This window comes from Pseudorca crassidens, chromosome 19, assembly GCF_039906515.1.
Source record: "Pseudorca crassidens isolate mPseCra1 chromosome 19, mPseCra1.hap1, whole genome shotgun sequence".
NCBI classification, from domain to species: domain Eukaryota; kingdom Metazoa; phylum Chordata; class Mammalia; order Artiodactyla; family Delphinidae; genus Pseudorca; species Pseudorca crassidens.
The window spans coordinates 63238955-63262447 of NC_090314.1; the positions used below are offsets into that span (position 1 = coordinate 63238955).

Here is a 23493-nt window from a genome sequence, read left to right on the forward strand (position 1 = left end):
AGCATTTTCTGAAACACAGTGATAACTGTTTTAGGTACTACGTACTTCAACAAGCACTGTATAAACCAGCAATTCCTTGACCGGGAACTAGAAGACCCGAAAGTGACAGTAAGGACAAAAGTTACATTGGGATGATGGGAACAGGATACAAAGGCAAATGCTGAGAAATTGCTTTAAAAATCAAAATACCTACACTATGAGATTACCCCATTTTCCATAAACATCCTGCACTCACTTATTTTGAACGCTAACCATTTCTGTGAGCTAAGTAATAACTGCTAGCCTTCCTCAAAGCTAAACAGCACTCTGAGTACTGACCGCACCTGGCACCTGATGCCGATTACTTCACTGAAGGTGACAGATGCTAAATAAGCCAATATGATGGACACTGTTAAAATCCAAAGTTTCCTTCACCTTGGCTTGGGGTTAGTTCATACTATTTCAGCTACTGGCCCTGCCCCCTCTTGACACTAGATCACAAGAGACAGGAACGACAGATGGCTGGTCAAACACATTTATGCTGGAGAAGGAGAAACGGCTGAATGATAACGAATCTGAGACTGGGAGCTGGAGGTGACAGGTGCTCCATTTCTATCCTTAAAAAGCTGATTCGAAATAGATGATCCCTGGGAAGAGTGTAAGAGGACTTCATATAAAAGGCTTTTTAAGTGCATTTGCTCCCCTGTTTCATGGATGTATTGATACCTGGATATTGGTACACAGCTCTAAACCAACTATCCTGAAAACAAAGTCTCTTGCTTTCTACTCCTTGTTTTAAGACTCCTCCCCTTTGAACACAATATTTGGGCGTAATAAGAGAAGAGACGGTCAATTTAATCACGTTCTGAAACAGAAGAGAAATCTTCTAAGAGCAGATAGGCTTAGGTAGTGACAACAGTTATGTTTTTAGGGGACAAAAAATAATCCTTTAAAAAACACTCAGTGATATCGATACGGCAGAATAGGATGGGCTGCTGACTCTGTTTCCCAGAATCAACCATGGAGAAACCACAGGAGGCATGAATCTGAGATATTAATAATAACAACCACCACAACAATAAAAACAACAGAAAAACAAACTCCAAGGAGCTCCTGGGGAGGACAAAGGCTGTCCTGAACTGCAGACCACGCGTCTGTGGAGGGGAAGGGGTTGCGGTCCGGGAGGAAAACCCGGAACCCGTAAGCTGAAAGAAGCAGGATGGGAAGCAAGCTTTGCTCTCTGCTCCCGCCTCCCCCTGCTCAGCCCTGGGACAATCTCATCTGTCCCACTGCCGTGTTGGAAACAAGAACCCAACATGGTGTTGCCCTGAGTCTTGTCAAGGCAAGCAGATGCCTTGCTGGGGCGAGAGGAGCTGGAGAAAGCAGGTGCTCACTCACGGAGCTTCTTGGGCACTCACGCTCTGCACTGTCCCCTCCAGCTTCCAGAACTAATGACATTCGACCTTAGAAAACTGCGTCCTCCTACTGCCATCTTGTCCAGGAGGTTAAGGTGAGCTCCTGGGCAGCAGATTTTCCCGGTGGAGGAGTTGTGAGTGGGGAGGTGCACCAATGAGGTGCTCTGGCTGAGGGTCCTTAACCTCTTTCTCCTCCTTCTAGGAGCTCATCCAGCAGGTCGGGAGCTGAAGCCTGGCCTTTTGCTCTTTCAGGAGAAGTGACCGTCTAGACTATCTGATAGTCCCTGGGGAATACAAGCTCACTGGCCAAATTCAGGATCCCTGAGGAGCAAAGCTACTATCGAGAAGCAACAACAACGAATGGCATATGTTATCTGCAGCAGTATAACTGCAACAGGTGGATAAGTATTTTTTAAAAGCAAAATAAATATATATATGTGAGTATATATGCATAAAAATATACTGAAAAGGGTAAGCAAAGAAATTAGAGACACGAAGCAGAAATAAGAAGTCAGAAAAGAATGAAGAAGTGGAAATGATGGGAGAAAGAAAAGGTCAGCTACAGCCAGAGAAGAGAACTGTATACTGTACATATGATCAGATGGAAGAACTCTCCCAGAGGCACCAGGAAAAGGTCATGACACAGGAACTATGAGAGAGAAGTTGAGATCTGTGGAGGACAGAGGAAGTGACGGCATGGGGGTAACAGAGTACTACGCTCTGAATGCCAGTGTCCCCACAGAATTCACAAGCTGAGAATCTAATGCCCAGGCTGATGGTTCTAGGAGGTGAGGCCCCTAGGAGGTGATTAATGCCCTTATGAAATGGGACTAGGGCCTTTATAAAAGAGACCCCCGAGAGCTCCCTTGCCCTCCACCGTGAGCACACAGTGAGAAGGCACTGCTGCAAACCAGGAGGATGTCCCTCAGAACGCGACCATGCTGCTGCTTTGACCTCGACTTCCAGCACCCAGAGCTGTGACAAATGTCTGTTTTCTATAAGCCACCCAGTGTGTGGTGTCTTGTTGTAGCATCCCGGACAAACTACGTCACGGGGTCTGAGAAAAAGAGACGCGGAAAGACTTTGTCCAAGTTCAATCTGATTTGAAAACCTTTGCTTTTTATCACATACTACACTGTGTCAAAGTAGCAAGAATTTCCCATGAAGAAGGATATTCATATGCGGTATAGTATGTATTTTATTCACTTATTCTTACTGTGCACTTCTAATCGTTAACCTTCACTATGATTAATACAAAGTTAACATCCAAAAGCCACAAGGTTATTAAATCTTTACAAAAAATAAAAAGAACAAACAAAGTTAGTTTTCCACAGGCACTGACACGACTGCAAACTGAATTTCAGTGTTTGTCACTGTACGTAAAACTATCTTTAATGGTATAATCACCGAGTAGATGCCGTCCTACCTTTCCCCACAACTAGTTGTTTATCTTTAGTCTCATTCATGAGTGTATTCGGTACTTTTAGTGGCTGTTTGGTGTTTCATCATTACAGTGTATCATAATTTACTTAATCATATTATTCTTGAATATCTGCCTTATTTCCAATTATTATTACATAGGCGACATCAGGGAATGAATCACAATATTTTGCTTTTAGGTTATAAAAGCCTACAATATCAGGCTTTTAGGCTCACAGCAGTCCTCTAAAATTATTTGGAGAAACTCTAAGAATAACTTTTAAACTTTTTTTCCAAATTGCTCTGCAAAAACACTGAACCCACTTCCAATGTGAACAACACATATATGTGTACTTGTTCCTCCACACCCTTCCAGGGCTGCACTTCACCATTCTGTGTATTTTTATCAGTTGACTAGGTATGTAATGGTAACTTAGAGGAAGACATTTTAAATTGCTGGCAACACTGATATGAACTGGCTTCAATCCAATGGTGATTTTCAAATAGAAAAATTATGCTGAAAAATGTATCAACTAATTATGGAAAAATAAACATTAAATGAAAAAACCTGATGCCAAAGGCTTCCCTTAGCTATTTAATATTTTAGTCATTAGCATGTGCTGATAGCTAGAGTGATGAGACTGCCAAGATGGATTTGGAATAGATGTGTCATTTCTTTAATATTATAAATAGTAAAGCTATAAAACTGCATCTACGTGACTGATATGAAAAAGCAGATTTATTCCCAAAATTCAAAATCTAATAAAGCTTGTGTCTCTAAGAGACAAACCGTCAGGACAACTTTTAGTCAAGCTGACTCTCAATTAGCAGTTTAAAAACATATAGACCAGAAAACGTGGAAGCAAGCCAAAAGTCCATTGACGGATAAATGGACAAGCAAAACGTGGGATATTATTCAACCTTAAAAAGGAAGGAAATCCTGCAATATGCTACAATATATATGAATCTTGAAGACATTATGCTAAGTAAAATAAGCAAGTCACCAAAAGACAAATGCTGTATGATTCTCCTTGTATGAGGTACTTAGTCAAAATCATACAGATAGAAAGTATACGGTGATTGTCAGGGGCTGGGGGGTGGGAAGAAAAGAGAGTTATTGTTTAATGGGTACAGAGTTTCAGTTTTTGTTTTGTTTTGTTTTGTTTTTTTGCGGTACACGGGCCTCTCACTGTTGGGGCCTCTCCCGTTGCGGAGCACAGTCTCCGGACACGCAGGCTCAGCGGCCATGGCTCACGGGCCCAGCCGCTCCGCGGCACGTGGGATCCTCCCGGACCGGGGAACGAACCCGTGTCCCCTGCATTGGCAGGCGGACTCTCAACCACTGCGCCACCAGGGAAGCCCTGAGTTTCAGTTTTATAAGATGAAAAGAGTTATGTGATGGATGGTGGTGGTGGTTGCACAACAAGGTGCACGTGTTTAGTATCACTGACCTGTACACTTGAAAATGGTTAAGATGGCAAATTTTACATTATGTGTATTTTAACATGATTAAAAAATTATTACAAAACCCCCCCCAACAATATAAACCAGTTTCCTTAGAAAGTTAATGATTCTTTAAGCCACCCTGAATCTGACAAGTCCTAGAAAAGAAGAGGTTGAAACGTCTTATAAAGGATTATGGATGCCAGGATTATCATCCCAAACAAAAACTTTAAATGCACTTTATGAAAGCAAAATGTATTTAAGTTGAGGACATGTTCATGGTTAAGAAATAATCATTTAGATTATTTTCAAAATTGAAAAATTATTCTACAGGCACTTTGGGAATAAAGACACATTAACAACTTATTGATATATGAGGTCACCTTTGTACATTCATAGAAAGTTTATGGGTAATCATCACCACAAGCTGAAATATTTTGTTTGTGCCTCTCTTTCATTTATAGTTATGTATAATTCACTATTTATTAAGATCTATGATGTGGAAGCCACTGTGATAAATGACTTCCAAAAAAAATCTTCCCTAAAATACTTTAGACTATAATACATAAGCTACGCATACATGTACACACACACACACACACACACACACACAAGGCATGAAGACAAAGGGCCATAAGAGGTCAAAAGAGGGAGGAGCTACTTTGAGCTTGGAAGGATTCTGGAAGACTGAATAAAACTGAATGCATCTGAGATGGACCTTAAGAGAGAAATTAGCACCATCTGGGGACAGGGATAGACACAGGACATTTCAGGCAGAAAGAATGAGCCACATGTAAGAAGAAAAACAGAGCATTAAAGAGGAAGAAGGGAAACTCAGAAAAGAGAAACTTGGTGAGGTTATTGAAGGATTTCAAACGTTAAGCTACATGGGTTGGATTTCAGGAACTGAAGAAGCAGCGACGAGATTTAACTTGGCTGCTGGAGAGGGAAGGGGGGCCAGGGAGCCAAGCGATGCCACTGCATTTGTACCAGGAAAGATGAACCCAGAGGCAGTTTACACAATGACTCGGCACACTCAGGCAAGAAGGCCAGCAGTGGGGAAAAAGTGGAACAGACAGGAATGCAGTCTTAGAGGCAGAATTCAGAGAACTAAGCAGCTAAGTGCATGTTGAAGGCAAGGAGGAGTGAGGCATGCTGGTGACGGGGGATGTTTGTTTCAAGTAGTTTGCCAGACTAGATACACCCTCATGAGATGAAGCATCTAGATCCTGTATAAAACTCAATGCTTCTTTCTTTGCTCACTGGAAGTAAGAGAAACATTCAAAGGGAAAAACAAAACAACAAAAACCACATACATGTAAAACTGCACGTGCCAGAAACAGGGTAATAAGCAGTAAGCACAATCAAAGGCCAGGTATCTTTGAGGGAAAATGTCCTCGTCTACTTTGCTGCTTCAAGGGAAAGCGATGTGTGAGCTGAACATGACACCACCGACCAAGGTGGGGAGCCTGGAGCAGGACAGAAGTGGCTTCAGGTCTGTAGTGCTATCAGCTTCCACCTGAAGCTAAAACAAGTTCCCTCTGGGGAAAAGCTTCTTCATTTTAATGTCTCCAGGTTTCCACAAATTAAGATAAACCAAATATGAGCTCCTAATAAAAAATTACTAAGTTCCTCCAAAAAACACCATTGGTAAGAGTCAGCAGAAACATTCCCACAAGCAAGTCCGTCAGATACGGGAATTATCAGAAAAATAATATAAAATAAACATGTGTTAAGTGTTTAAAGAAACAAAGGACGGAGTCACAAAATGAGTAAACCAGAAGAGATTAAACAAAAATTCCAAGCTTTGAGAAAGAACCAAATAAAAATTTTGTATAAGAGATAGAATGGATGAGTGAAGGCAGCTTGAACAGAGCAGAAGTGAGAAGCAGTGAAACAGGAGACCTTAATAAACTACCCACAATACAGCACAATAATATCAGAAAAACAATAGTGAGATGTTTAAAGTTACAGAATAGAAAGTAAGGCTGACATATGCCTAGAGTTCCAGCAGGAGAGGAGAGGGAAGGGAAGACAGGGCAGACAGGAAAAGATGGCGACCGAGAACCTGCCAGAACTGAGGAAAAGCAAGACTCCACAGAAATAGTGAGCAGGATAAATATCAAGCAAGACGGAAAAATAGAAAATAAGAAAAAGAACAGGAAAGAAGGAAAGAAAAGAAATCCACATTTAGATACTGGGTAATGAAATGGCAGAACATGAAAGACAAAGTGAAAAACTTAAAAGCAGACAAAGTGGGTAAAAAACAGATTACACTCAGTAAGTGACATCCCAGTAGCAATAAGCACACCAAGTCCCAGATTTTGGTTTCTCATACCATCCTCCAGTGAAAGGAACCAGTGGTCCTTGGGCAAATGGGCAGAAAATACCTGAGCTGAGCGTGGAACACCCTGCTGTCCTAGAAGTGCACACTGACAGAGCCCAAAGCCCAAAGCCGGAACAATGTGAGAAACTAGCATCGGATTCTGTCCCAAGGTGAAATAAATATCTATGAGTACATACTGATATAATGATTTCATTAATAATAAGGGAGAAGAGACATATCTTCCTTGCAAAAGAATTCCACATTACTATAGAAGGGCATTTTACAAATTCTGATCATCAGAAGATCATCAAAAATAAGGGAAATCTGACAATCACAGTGAAGAGGAGACTAGGGAGATATGATAACTAAAATTAATTTGATGTTCTGGGTAGAATCTTGGAACAGACAAAACGCATTAGGTAAAAGCTAAGGAAATCTGAATAAGGTATGGATTTTAGTTAATGATGCTGCAAAGTTGTAAGCAGCGTACCGTCCTAATGTAAGATGTTAATAAGGGGAAACTGGGTGTGGGATAAACGGGAGTTCTCTATACCTTATCCTCTCATTTTCTCCATAAATATAAAACTGTTTTTAAAATAGTCTATTTTAAAAACTGGGGCAAAAAGAAACATAGAAGAAAGTGGGAAAGATGAAAAAAGTAAGATGGTATATCAAAAATCACAATACATGTAAATGGACCATAATTAAAAGAGTGTAATAGTTTAAATTTTTTAACACAAAATTCATCTATGTTTTTTATGAGAACAATGAAGACATGAAATTGAAACCAAAGGGATGAAAAAAGTTATACCAGTAAATTATTAATGAAAGGTAGTCTCAAAATAGAGTATCACTAAATTATTTTTTAATGTCATTCACCAGAGAGACACATCTAAGTTTGTACACATGTGATAAAACAACCTTAAAATATATACAACAAATTTAACAGAACTACAGGGGAAAATGGTCAAATCCAACATTCCAGTAAAGGAGTTCATCATACACACACACAAACACATGCCAAATTCAGGTGTCAACATGTTGCAAGAAATTGGTGGTATCAAAGATATTCTTTAACACGATTGCAACTAAATTAAGAACCATGACAAAAATAGCAACAACAAAACCAAAATAATATCCCATATACTTCGAAATTTAAAATATACACCTTAAATAACTCATGCTTCAAAATGAAGTTAAGATAAAAATTAAATGTACTTAGAAATAATCTCTGGAAGAAGACACACACGCTTTTTACATTTGTGCTGTTTTAATTGGGAATGAGGGGGTTAGTGCTGACAGGGGCACATGGGAGATATTTCACTCTATTTTTATGACTTTTAAATTCTGATTGGTGTTAACACATTTCCTAATCAAATAAATTCATAACATTTAAATTCTGAGAAATGACTGATAATGAAAATATGCCTTATCAAATCCTGAAGGATGAAACTAAAGTGAAGGAAATAGGTGGCCTTAACGTGCTACTTATTTTTAAAAGGTGAATTATTAGTGAAATAGGCAGCCAATTTAAGGAATTAGCAAGATAGAACTATTTCCGGTAAGACTGATGAAGGAAACAGGAAAGAAGGCACAAATAAACAAATATGAGAGATAAAAATAAAGTATGGCAATATTATCTAGAAAAAAGAGATAATAACTAATATTAAAATTTAAGAACAACATAGTACGGGATCCATCACAGATCAAAAAGATAATAAGGTGATACCATAACAATATTATGCCAATAATTGGAGATCCTAGGTGAAACAGATTCCTAGAAAATAAAGAATGAAGAAACAATCAACTAAAACAATCCAATTAAAAAAAATTGAAAGAACAGTTAAGAATCTCTCACACTAAGAAAACACTAAGCTCAGATAATTTTGTAGGTGAGTTCTAGAAAAATAACCCAGGAGGTAGATCATTCTAATCGTTTACAAACTTTTCCAGAGAATAGAAAATGAGAAATATACACTGAAACTATTTCAGAAGTCATAATATTGATACCAAAGGATGACAGGAATAGGAAGAGAAATAAAAATTATAGGCCAACTCAGTCATGAACCAGACATAAAAATCTCAAATAAATTATTAGCAAATCAAGTCCAGTAATGCATAAAAATAAAATATGTAAACAGCAAGTTGCAGAGAATGCAAGGGCAGTATAACATTTATAAAATTCTATAAATGCCAATAAATATCAGATTTAGATGAAAAGGAAAAATTCCTAAACTATAAAATTTTTCCAAAACTGACTAGAAAAAACTGCAAAATGTGAATCATCCTATAACCACTAAAAAAATTTAAATAGTAGTCAAAAATCTTTCCAGAAATAAAATATCAAGCCCAGATGGCTTTATTGGCCAGTTCCACCGAATATTCAAGAAACAAATACCTCACTCGCACACTAATTCTTTCAGAGAATAGAAAAAGAAGGTTTATTCAGCAACTCAAATTATGAGACTAGCACAACATCAATGAAAAACACGTCCAAAAAAGAAAAATCTCAGGTCAATCTCTCTCAACAATTATTAGCAAATTGAATCCAATGACATTACATCATGAAAAAATTGGATGGTACATAATGTTGGTTTAATGTTAGACAATAACCTATAATATGATTTATTCCATTTATGTATTAAAAGAAAAAGCCTTATTATTATCTCAATACACAGAAAAACATTTGATAAAATTCCACCATAGAAACTCTTAGTAAAATAGGAATAGAAGAGACCATTCTTAACCAGATAAAAGTATTTACCAAAAGCTCAGCAAATTTTATTCATTCTTTATTGTGAAGTTTCAAAATAGCTCTTTTAAAACCAGGAAGAAGCAAAGAATGCCTGCTACCACTGCTTGTATTCATAAGTGCAAGACAAGAAAAAAAATATGAAAACAAAACTGTCTTTAATCATGGATGTTGTAATTGTCTATTGAGAAAAAGTAAAATCAATGCACAAGTTACTAGAAATAATAAGAGCGTTTACAAAGGTATCTGAATCAAAGACCAATGTTTAAAAATCATTTGTAATTTTTATACACCCGAAAAAATTATAAAACACCGTTTATAGCTACGTATAACAAATGTAAGTTTCTCAGATATATCTACCAAATGATGTGCAAAACTCTGAAGAAAAAACTATAACCCTTTTTGAACAACATTAAAGAAGCTCTAAATACCCAACAGGTACATCGCAGTGATGAAAAGTCTCTCCATCGGCTCTCCCCGAAGTGATCTACAGAATCAATGCAAATCCAACTGAAGTTTCAACAAAAGCTTTCCAAAAACTTGGCAAGAGGGATCTAAAATGTACAGGAATGAACACAGTACCATGCTGTCCCTAAAGAAGAACAGGTGCTGTGGCATTCCACCCTGATATCAGGACCTAGAATAACGTTACTGAAATGAACAGTGTCGTGTTATCACAGAGACCGGGGAGCCCAGAAACGAGCTCCCGTGGGGCAGGGCTGGCGTTGCAGCTCAGTAGGCAAGTAATGAACTAGTCTCAAAACGGTGCTGAGATCATAAGTGATTCAAATGGGAAAAAAAGAAATCATATCCTCATCTTACACAATAGACGAAAATAAACCCCCTCCATTCCTAGCTACGTGTCCAAGAGAAACAAAACACATCCCCACAGAAACGTGCACAGAGTGTGCAAAGCAGCGTCATTCATAACAGCCAAAAAGGAGAAACCACCAAAATGTCCATCAACGGATGAATGGACAGATAAAGTCTAGTCTATACAAACAACAGAATATTATTCAACAATTAAAAGAAACTGAGAACTAAAACACACGACAACATATATGAACCTTGCAAACATACTGAATAAAATTGCCAGTCACAGAAGACCACATGTGGCATGATTCCACCATATGAACTAGCCAGAACAGGTAAATCCAGAGAGAGGATTTATCAATAGATTAGTGGATACCTGGGGCTGGAATGTTTGGGGCAAACGGAGAGTAACTGTTAACGGCTATCAGTGTTTTGAGAGGAGGTGATAAAATGCTCTAAGACTGATGGGCGATGGCTGCACAACTCCGCGAATAGACTAAGACTCACCTAACTGTACACTTTAAATGGGTGAATTGCATGGAACGGAAATTACCTCTCAACAAAGGATCATTTTAAAAATAATGCTTACTGGATTAGAGACCAAATGTGAAAGACAAAATTTTTTAAAATATGGGAGATGGCTTTTTTTTTTTTTTTTGGCCGCACATTATGCGGGATCTTAGTTCCCTGACCGGGGATCGAACCCAGGCCACGGCAGTGAGAGTGCTGAGTCCTAACCACTGAACCACCAGGGAATTCCCTGGGAGATGGCGTTTCTACTTCAAGGTAAGGAAGGATTTCTTAAACATAACTCAAAGGGCACTAACTTGAAAAGGTTGATAAATTAGATAAAATATAATTAAGAACCTTCATTCATCAAAAGACACCACAGAGCTAATGAAAAGATAAATCAAAACCTGGAAGGGGAGATTCACAATATAGGTAATTAACGAAAGAATAGTATCCAGATTTTGTAAAGCACACCAATAAATAAAGATAAACAACCCAACAGAAAAATGAGGAAGCAACATGAACAGGAACTTCATAAGAGGCAACATTTTAATGGTAAACATATGAAAAAGTATCCTACTTTATCACTCTTCAGAAAATGCAATATCATTTTACAATCACTCTATCTGCAGAAATGTAGACGTCTGACAGTACCAAATGTTGGCAAGGATGGTGCTCTTACACACTACTGATGTGAGTGTAAAGTTGTAAAACCCCACTGTAAATTAATCTGGCTTTACCTAGAGAAGCTGGACATTTTCATGAGCTATGTCCCAACGTTTTATAGAGAAAACTCTTCATGTGTACTCCAGGGACATGTTCAAGAATATACATCGTAGCTTTTTAAAAACTACATAACTAGAGATGGCTCAGGTTTCCATCACAATTAACTGACTGCTGGTCATACAATGGGATATTATATCCAGCAAAATGAATAAACCAGACCTACACACGACAATGGGTGAATATTACAAATAGAATGTAAGTGAAAATGCAAATAATAGATTACCTATAATATGTAATCATATTTATAAAATTAAAAAACAAGCAAAAGGAAAGAGTATGTTGCTTAGAGAACATACACGTGATGAAGCTGTACTGAAAACAATGTTAGGAAACTATCAACACACAAGAACAACGGCTGCCTCAGGGACAGGGATGCCAAGAGTATGGAAGGAAAGAAGAATACAGTAGAGGTGAGAGTTTGAATAATAATGTTTTTCTAACTCTTAACACGGGAGGTTGGTTCATGACGTTCATTTTGTTTGTATGCATTAGTACTGAAGTGTTATTTATGACATATATTCTTCGTATGTATCAAACACAACATAATAAATAAATTTAAAAAGATGTTGCAGGGGTTTAAGCCCAGGTGGCAAGGAGAATGCTTCTAACAAGGAAAAACTTCTTGTTGTTAAAATAAATTTTAACAACACTTATTTTAATATAGTCTTTCTATTTATTATGAAAATTTTTTAAATCCTACAATTTTTCCTTTTGTTGGGGCTAATTCATAGGGAACCCTCAATTTCAATCATGTCTTCAAATACCACATTGTTTCCTTATTCTTTACTTTTATCATGAAAAAAGTTAATTTAAAATATCTTTTCTTTAGAACAACATATTAATAGTTCTAGAATATATTTTAATACTTTATGGTTAATATTAAGGCCACTAAACATTATTTTAAGTCATACAAAATTGATCAAAAATAATTTCTCTATTTTCATTATGCTGGACACAATAAATATATCTTTGGATTTAAGCCTACAGATGAAAGAAAACACATTATTTTAACTTATGGTCTTTTAACCTTCTAAGATTATTTTATAAATATCATGTGCAACAGAATGTTCTCTTTTTGTTGCAAACAACTCTCAGAGGAACCTTAGCATAAAAGACAGTTTAACCTTGTAAGAAAACATTGCTTTTGTCTCCCAAAGAAAAAAGTATCAAAAATGATGATAGATGATTAGTGTGTTTCTAACAAATTAAATACAATAATTAAACACCAATCAGCTCTGTTTTGAACCAGCACAACTGGTATGTAATGAACACCATGGTTCAGGCAGTCGTAGGATCAAACAATACGGATTAGGGAGGATTAAAGAGAAACAAAATGGTAGGAAGTCAGGATCAGGAGGTTGGAACGTAGTATGATCTGAAGCAGAGGTGCTCACAGAATGGCAAGCATCTCTAGAGGACTCTCGCGTTGACTTAGGTCTCAGGTCTTCCGAGACGTTCGATCCTCAGGTAGTTCAGAGCTCTCTGGTCAGCTGTGTCAGTCACTGGTTTGTCTGCCCATCTATGAGCCCATCCATCTCAACAGCCATTGCCTCATCACATCCTATCTTAAGGAGCTGGGTTGTCTGTATCTATTCATGATTCTCAGGGTCCGTTTTTGAAGAGCTGTGTTCTCATCTATACACAGGGCTTATCAAGGAAGCAGAATCCTCAGCGGGGCTGAATTTCAAGAGAACAGCCCGTGCCCCTCAGTGCCTACTCACTGGAGGTGCCCTGCCACCATCAAGGGTGAGGAACCTAAGAACCGGCCTTCCATGAACGTCTTTTGCCGGGTCACAGAGGTTAGAATTAGCACAGAGAACAGGATGGAAGTGCTCCTTCGCCTTAGAGTCTATTAATAAGTAGGAGTTCATTATATAACTTAGCTTTATTTATTAATATATTTCCTGCTTTAAATGTGCTTTATGTAAACATTTAAAATTTGTCCTCAGTTAGATGTCTCTAAAACCTCACTGAGTTTGTTGTCAACAGAAAATACTGGAAGATAACTTTCAGTGTTGGCAGCTGCCAGCTTACGATGGAAAAACGTAACCCATGGATGTTTTTAAAAATAATTTTGTGGGGAAAACAACCTGATGACTAGTAAGGTTTTTGTTAGCTATAATATATAATCTAAATATATAATATACTTGCTATAAATTTATAGTATTATATATTTTATTATTAAATATTGTATTTTAAAAATTAAAATACAGATAATAGATTCTTTCTGTTATACTCGGTTATTGATCACTCCTTATGTCAGTTATTTTCGAAGCAACTTCAGATCTTATTCTTCTAGAACTTTAATTTTACTCCAAATGTCTCATTTTATTTTTGAATAAAAGGAATACCTTGAATGAAAAGTGAATTTGGGGGATCTGATTAAATATATAGAATTGATGTGAAAGTAGATATTCAGACTTCAAGGAAGGATAGTATCTATATTAGAAAGTCAATACAGCAGAAACTAACACAACACTGTAAAGCAATTATACTCCAATAAAGATGTTAAAAAAAAAAAAGTCCAGAGTGGGATATATTAGAAAAATGCAGTTGGATCAACAAAAAATAATATTTTAGAAATATCTATATCTATTTTACAGACATTAAACTTATACCAAGCATAAAACTATATCTTACATGAGATCCAATGTTGATTATAATTTAAAACCTGAAATCCATCTAAAGAGTTAAAATAAAAGCCTATTTTACTGTATAATTATATCCTACAACATTCAATATATCTTTTAACATATTTTGGAAATTAATGATTTCAAATTAAGCCAAGTATTATAAAATTACTTTACATGTGAGTTAATTTTTTTCCTGAGTTTTAGAATAAAAGTTTGTATTTTTTAGTGTTTTTATAGGGCTAAAAAGCTTTTAAAGTATGTTCCCATAAGCCATAGGAAAGACAGGTAGTTGATAAAAGCAGAAAAGAGAAACATTAAGAGATGCAGGGAAAGTCACATAGAAGTCTGGGTAAGAAACCAGGTCTTCAGATTCCTAGGGCAGCATATTTCCTGTTTATAACCTGCTGCATCTAGGCTGCAAACAGAACTTTCTTGACTCATAATGTCTATGTTCTGTCAAATGGAAAACATTTAAAAAATCCCTTCAGTGACTCAGAGATATTTAGAAAGAAGAGTCAGCAGATTTACCTTATGGTTATTCAAAGATTTCTCTAAGATCCAATATGCATGTTTAGGATATTTAAGGTACATTTGTATTTCTAGACTCTTGTTCTACAGTTATTAGACCCAGTAATTAAAAATATAATCATTTGCCCACCTTGCAGTTCAGGAAAAATATTACCTCTGCAACTTGTAAAGATGAGAAAGGAGTTTAAACTGCCCCAAATTCCAAATGAATAGCTTAGCTCTGGAAGGAATTCTATACACAAAATTAAAATGTGGTATCGTTGATCACAATGACACTACTAAATTACATGATGAAGGAGAGGACAGAGCCTAACATATAGGAAAGGCAAGAAAAACTTTAACTTGATTAAAACTTTTTAGAACAATTAATACTCAGTTTTGGAACATACTACAAAGGGCTTACGTCAAGAAATAAAATATATTTTTTACCTGCAAAAGAAGAGAGCACTCTAGGTGGAGAATAAAAAAGAAAAAAAGAAATAGGGTGAAAGTACAAAAGAAAAGCACTCATTAATTTACATGCCTATCTGGAGGAAAAAAACTTCAAAAGGAGAAGCAGAACATATAATGAGACACATGAACTGGCAAGTATTATGTCTGCATTTGTTTTTTGTGAATAATGATGATACTACTAAAAATTCATAACTGATATTGAAATTTATAGTTTTATTCTAAAAGAACCACCCAAATCATCTAATTGCAAATAGGTCTTGAGGAAAGTGAGTGAAAACCAACAGCAATTTGCTTTTAGGTTAAGTTACAATTAATAGGGAAAAAAGGAAGTTCTCATTGGCCTATTTTGGAAACTTGCAAGTGAAATGTCTACTACACTTAAAATGACTGTGTATGAGCATTTATTTTATAGATTAAATATATTAATAATGAACAGAAGCACAAAATATAAATATGTATATATTTTCTAGACTCACATGGAATTATAAAAGTGGGAACAGTCCCCTGGAGAATTGGGACACTACAAAGACACTGTCTTCAAACAGCACTCTTAATAATCTCATCTTGAGAATGCAACATAAAGTATTAAAGAGCAAACACGGACGTATTATCCACAACTCACTTTGGTAGAGTATCAGGGCTAACGAACAGGACCACAGGTCGGGAACATGTTATTTGCAGCATCTAGAAACCCTTAAAGCTATCCCTTTGACAGAGTGTTTCCAGGAGCAACAGGTAACCTATTTGGCCTTGGAAGAAAAATAAAATTCAGGGTAGGTTCTTCTCCACTAGAAAACTTCTTCTATAAAGAGTGACATTCAAGTAATCGGAAAGCAGATTTTCAGCATTCTCTCCACTTACTATACTTCCCTTTCCCAGGAAAGCAAAGAACCAGTTTTCTCCTGGTTCTCTTTAGCCTCTCTATCCAAACATTCTATATGCATTAGGGTCACAAGAGCCCAAATGTTATACTAGTGCCATTAAGAAAACACTAATTACTGTGCTAATAACCAGGTGCCTTGACTAAAGCAGGATATTCAGAAGTTTTGGCTGCTTAATTAAATATAAGAAAATCTAGAACACTCTGGCTTTAAACAATGAGCCAACGGAAGGAAGGGCTGCCCGCCTCCGGTGAAAGTCCAAGCTGCCTGCCGGTGTGCCGCTGTCAGAATGGACACGGTGCGTGCTCTCTTATTCTTGTTTCTAACAGCATTTCCTCCCAGGCATGTGTACTTTTGTGCATTGTGTGCACTACATACAACCAATTCTTTAAATCTACGCCGAAACTAAAGCAGAAAAATCACATGATGGGTTTTAAGTCAGTACCATGTCAACACCAGGATTTCTAGCTTAATATTCCTGTCCTCTCACTCACTGCAGAAAATAGCGTAATTCTTGGTAGATCTACTTCTAGGAATTTTGAAAGAAGCTCAAAGTAAGTACCCTTTTAAAGCCACGAAGGCATCGGTAGTGAGTATCTTCACACAGTAGCACAGTATCCTCCTATGTCAAGGTGACCTTAAAAGACAGCTTTGGGCTTCCCCGGTGGCACAGTGGTTGAGAGTCCGCCTGCCGATGCAGGGGACACGGGTTCGTGCCCCAGTCTGGGAAGATCCCACATGCCGTGGAGCGGCTGGGCCCGTGAGCCATGGCCGCTGAGCCTGCGCGTCCGGAGCCTGTGCTCTGCAACGGGAGAGGCCACAGCGGTGAGAGGCCCACGTACCGCAAAAAAAAAAACAAAAACAAAAGGCAAAAAAAAAAAAAAAAAGACAGATTTGAGATGGAAGTACAGTTACTGCCAGGTGGGCCTTCCCAAGATCTCTTAGGTGTTAGAATACCTTGTATGAGGTGTAGGGTAGAGGGTCAGAAAAGAGAGGGAGATTACCTCACTATTAATCCATCCCACTCAGGAAAGCATCCTGGATAATTCTGATGTCCATACAGCAACCCCAAGAAATGGTGAAAAATAACTTAATTTACTATAATAATTTGTACTTTTGTGCATGACCTGCTACTTGCTGCTTTTACTTCTCTATTCATAAATGAAATCACTTAATACAAAAGGAAATTGTACGGGTAAAGCCAATGCAAATAACTAGGGAAAAATGCACTAACTAAATCCAAGGTGATATTCTTTGCCTCTGCTTATAAACATAAGCAGAGGCAAAGAATATCATTGTTAATTTTTTTCATAATTTAGGCTTTTCAGTTTAAAATTACTTTCAAACATTTTTGTAGGTTTTTTCTTAGCTGAGACTCAATAAAAGTATAAAAAAGGTTGTTCTTAAATATCTTCAAGTGTATATTCAAAAGGTGCACATAGTTCCATCATAACTGGCACACCGACATTAGAAACAGGATTCGTAACCATGATATAATATAAAAATAAAGGTGCACATAGTTCCATCATAACTGGCACACCGACATTAGAAACAGGATTCGTAACCATGATATAATATAAAAATAAAGGTACACATAGTTCCATCATAACTGGCACACCGACATTAGAAACAGGATTCGTAACCATGATATAATATAAAAATAAAGGTACACATAGTTCCATCATAACTGGCACGCCGACATTAGAAACAGGATTCGTAACCATGATATAATATAAAAATAAAGGTACACATAGTTCCATCATAACTGGCACGCCGACATTAGAAACAGGATTCGTAACCATGATATAATATAAAAATAAAGGTACACATAGTTCCATCATAACTGGCACACCGACATTAGAAACAGGATTCGTAACCATGATATAATATAAAAATAAAGGTACACATAGTTCCATCATAACTGGCACGCCGACATTAGAAACGGGATTCGTAACCATGATATAATATAAAAATAAAGGTACACATAGTTCCATCATAACTGGCACACCGACATTAGAAACGGGATTCGTAACCATGATATAATATAAAAATAAAGGTACACATAGTTCTATCATAACTGGCACACCGACATTAGAAACAGGATTCGTAACCATGATATAATATAAAAATAAAGGTACACATAGTTCTATCATAACTGGCACACCGACATTAGAAACAGGATTCGTAACCATGATATAATATAAAAATAAAGGTGCACATAGTTCCATCATAACTGGCACACCGACATTAGAAACAGGATTCGTAACCATGATATAATATAAAAATAAAGGTACACATAGTTCCATCATAACTGGCACGCCGACATTAGAAACAGGATTCGTAACCATGATATAATATAAAAATAAAGGTACACATAGTTCCATCATAACTGGCACGCCGACATTAGAAACAGGATTCGTAACCATGATATAATATAAAAATAAAGGTACACATAGTTCCATCATAACTGGCACGCCGACATTAGAAACAGGATTCGTAACCATGATATAATATAAAAATAAAGGTACACATAGTTCCATCATAACTGGCACGCCGACATTAGAAACAGGATTCGTAACCATGATATAATATAAAAATAAAGGTACACATAGTTCCATCATAACTGGCACGCCGACATTAGAAACAGGATTCGTAACCATGATATAATATAAAAATAAAGGTACACATAGTTCCATCATAACTGGCACGCCGACATTAGAAACAGGATTCGTAACCATGATATAATATAAAAATAAAGGTACACATAGTTCCATCATAACTGGCACGCCGACATTAGAAACAGGATTCGTAACCATGATATAATATAAAAATAAAGGTACACATAGTTCCATCATAACTGGCACGCCGACATTAGAAACAGGATTCGTAACCATGATATAATATAAAAATAAAGGTACACATAGTTCCATCATAACTGGCACGCCGACATTAGAAACAGGATTCGTAACCATGATATAATATAAAAATAAAGGTACACATAGTTCCATCATAACTGGCACGCCGACATTAGAAACAGGATTCGTAACCATGATATAATATAAAAATAAAGGTACACATAGTTCCATCATAACTGGCACGCCGACATTAGAAACAGGATTCGTAACCATGATATAATATAAAAATAAAGGTACACATAGTTCCATCATAACTGGCACGCCGACATTAGAAACAGGATTCGTAACCATGATATAATATAAAAATAAAGGTACACATAGTTCCATCATAACTGGCACGCCGACATTAGAAACAGGATTCGTAACCATGATATAATATAAAAATAAAGGTACACATAGTTCCATCATAACTGGCACGCCGACATTAGAAACAGGATTCGTAACCATGATATAATATAAAAATAAAGGTACACATAGTTCCATCATAACTGGCACACCGACATTAGAAACAGGATTCGTAACCATGATATAATATAAAAATAAAGGTACACATAGTTCTATCATAACTGGCACACCGACATTAGAAACAGGATTCGTAACCATGATATAATATAAAAATAAAGGTACACATAGTTCTATCATAACTGGCACGCCGACATTAGAAACAGGATTCGTAACCATGATATAATATAAAAATAAAGGTACACATAGTTCTATCATAACTGGCACGCCGACATTAGAAACAGGATTCGTAACCATGATATAATATAAAAATAAAGGTACACATAGTTCCATCATAACTGGCACGCCGACATTAGAAACAGGATTCGTAACCATGATATAATATAAAAATAAAGGTACACATAGTTCCATCATAACTGGCACGCCGACATTAGAAACAGGATTCGTAACCATGATATAATATAAAAATAAAGGCTTTCAATGAATTGATAGATAGATCTTACTATCTTACTAAATACAATGTTAAACTCTTTTCAACATTATATTCTTGCGTCTGGTAAAACTAGACAGTTATGAGATCTCAGTAAAGTTATATGTCTTAGACATACAAACACAGCCTCAGGCACACTGATCCTCATCGTAACGCTTTTAAAAACAAACTGAGGAACAAAGGCTACCTAGGGTCAAGATCATGGATACCAATAGCTTTTCAAAACCCAAAGGAAAAAGTGCTATGAGTAAATTTAGAGATGAACAACAACAAAAAATAAACGTTTCAATTCGCTTAACATTTTTTTGATAAATATGTGAATTGAGTTTTTTCCAGTAAACACTAATCAACATCCAATGGATTTTAAAACTGATGGTTTTGTTAAGAAAAATGTTCTACTCAATTTAATGCAGAGCTCTTCCAAAACCACTCTGCAATGAAAACGTCCGTGGGACCATCTCTAACTTCCACTAGTCAGTATCCAAGCTCCCAAGGCCTGTTAAACTCTTGGTAGCTGACTATGTACTCAGCGCAGAGAACAAAGCCACCTGACAGCTTATAAGACAGATGATTTCCAAGATTATTTTCCTTTTTGTTAACCTGAAAGGTTCAGCAAACCTTCCTACCTTGTCTCCCAGATTCCACCTCAGGCACAAGCTCACACTTGCCCCGTCCACTCACCTGCCAGCCCCTGTTAAGCAAGCGCTCACCTACAGGACACGTGCCAGAACACAGCTCGCCTCCAAGCCAGGCTCACAGCCACGGACCTTGGTTGTGGCCTGTCAGGCGCAGCTGCCTGACTAATCCTCCGTGTTACCCTTTATCTCGGATATTTATTTGCTTCATAATCTGAGATTTGGATTCCTGATTTCATGCATGTTTCAAAATTACAGTTACTACTCACTCCCCAAACCTGCCGTCATGATTAGATTCTTGCCTTTAAGTGATTACATCCTTTTTATCTCTTGTTTTAACTACCTGGACTTTGGAAGACCTTTTCCTGACCTCTTGATCTGAGTTCCTTCTCCTAAAACTGATCTACTTGAGTTTCTGACCCTCCCAACAATTTAACAGCCCATGTTAATACCTGGCTAACTAGGTTTCTGGTCTCCTTCCCCTGTGTCTTCTAGAATACTGAAAATACTCAATTTACTCCCAGGCCATTTATTGAGACATGTATCCCCAAAGAAACCAGCAAACCCTAAGAAAGCATTAGGATGAAAAGAAATACCTGCAACGTGTTGAAACAGAAATAGACGTTGCTATGGATACAGAACTCCATTTATGACCTTAATTTTATTCTTGCAGTTCCAAAGCAAAGCAGCCAATGAGGAGGCAGAAACGTAACTAAAGCAATGTGATCAAAGAAATCAGAAAGTACATTATTTTCATTAGCAGGAGATTAAATAAAGTGGTTTTTGTTTGTCTTCATTGTCCGTTCAGTACGAGATGACTTGAATGTCGGTATATGCCATCTACTAATTTCATAAGTCAAAAGGAAAAAAATTTTCCCAGCTCTGTATGATTACGATTGAACGTATGTAATGAAGTGGATGCTGTTAAGTGAAATGTTATGCATAAGGCAAACCACTTGCATTTCAATTCTACATTTTAGAAAACCATTGTGTGCGCACTTGTGTGTGTATTCCATATGCTTCAAAATTTTACAGGCAGTTTCACAGATTTATTTGGAATCCTTATAATAAATACATAGGTATTATCATTTCCATAAAAATGATTAAGTGGGTGCTCTAAGAGATTGGGTTAACGTGTCTGTTTTAAGTTCACAAACCTTGCAAGCAGCAATCAGGACTGGCTCCCAGGTACCTAACTGTCCTCATCTGCTCCGTTAGACAGATTAATTAACACTTCCTGCTCTAGAACTCACGGAAATTCTGCACAGAGGCTTAGACTCAAGTGATTGAGGCACTTAATTGTTTAATTAAATGACCATTATTTATTTTATTTTACTTTTCAAACAGTTGCCTCCTGGATCAATAAAAATGATTCAACTAACATGTCAATGCTAAAGAATTCTAAAATAACATTAGTGGGAAAAAGCATATGTTAGAGTCTTCCCCATGGAGTGATTTCCCATGCACTGGTGAATTACCCATCTGAAATAATACTATTTTATTACAGTCTGATGTTGCTTCTCACTTCAGATTTTATCGCATCATGAAATTACATTTCAACACGACATTCAAGATTTATTAAGAAAGTCTTGCCTCAATCAGTCTTCTATTTATTTCCACTAAGATTTCAGTTTTTCATGCAGTTTCTCTTTCTCAGAGCATCTTATAATCCTTATACTTAGACTTCATATCTTCAACTTACTACAACGCTGACTACTGTATCATGGGGCCTGTCTAATGCACTTTCTTTTTTTAATTTTTATTTTATATTGGAGTATAGTTGATTAACAATGCTGTGTTCGTTTCAGGTGTAGAGCAGAGTGATTCAGTTATACCTATACACGTATCTATTCCTTTTCAAATTCTTTTCCCATTTGGGTTATTACAGAATACTGAGCTGAGTTCCCCGTGCTATACAGTAGGTCCTTGTTGGTTATCTATTTTAAATATATTATAGCAGTGCGTACATGTCAATCCCAAACTCCCAATCTATCCCTCCCCCACCCCGGGCACTTTCCCCCTGGTAACCATACTTTCGTTCTATAAGTCTGTGAGTGTTTCTGTTTTGTAAACAAGTTCAGTTGTATCATTTTTTTAGATTCCGCATGTAAGTGATATCATATGGTATTTGTCTTTCTCTGTCTGACTTACTTCACTTAGTGTGGTAATCTCCAGGTCCATCCGTATTGCTGCAAATGGTAATGCACTTTCTATGCTGATGAAACTATGCCTGTGTTCTGTTTTTCACCTTGGCGTCACTCTTATTTGAAGCACCTATGACCACCACTATGGAGCACGGATAAGGTTTCCCTACGCAACCTTAAGTTATCCATCCCAATATATTACTCCAACTGATGAGTATCCTTGTCTTCTTAATTCTAAAATGTATATAACTTCATTGCACCAGTGACAGAAATACTTTACTGACCATTCTTATAAGAACATAGTATGATGTTACCATGAGATGTTTCTACAGGATGCAAGATAAATACATTCCACAACATCAGCAACAAATTGCAAATGTCTTCTGACCATCTCCAAATTCCTCTGAAAAAGTGCATCATGAATTAACTAGTTAGGAATCTGCCCAAAACTTTTGTGAATCTGTTTTAATGGAACACCTCAGAAAACAAAGATTAAATGAAAATAGAAAAAGAAAAATTAGGCCACTGTATTGGCAAAAGTGTTCTTATGAAAATTTTCACTCAAATGCTTCTTTACAATTTTAAAATACACATCATCAAACAAACCAAATGGTACAGAACGGCTCTTAATGCAAACAGTACTTTACTGCTTTTGATTCCCCATCTCCAATCCCCCCCCCCCACCAGGAGGTAGACACATTTAACTCTTTCAGGTGTGTTTTTTTTTTTTTTTGCGGTACTCGGGCCTCTCACTGCTGTGGCCTCTCCCGTTGCGGAGCACAGGTTCCGGACGCGCAGGCTCAGCGGCCATGGCTCACGGGCCCAGCCGCTCCGCGGCATGTGGGATCTTCCCGGACCGGGGCACGAACCCGTGTCCCCTGCATCGGCAGGCGGACTCTCAACCACTGC

General features: G+C 37.1%; 1 protein-coding gene and 1 non-coding gene across 19 annotated transcripts in view; both read right to left on the reverse strand.

The window, feature by feature from the left end:
- The window catches only part of CEP112 (centrosomal protein 112), a 422023-nt gene that overhangs the window by 162229 nt on the left and 236301 nt on the right, over positions 1–23493 (reverse strand). The window lies entirely within an intron of this gene.
- TRNAE-CUC (transfer RNA glutamic acid (anticodon CUC)) lies at positions 10831–10902 on the reverse strand. Its single transcript has one exon. It is a non-coding gene; the product is annotated as a tRNA-Glu (tRNA).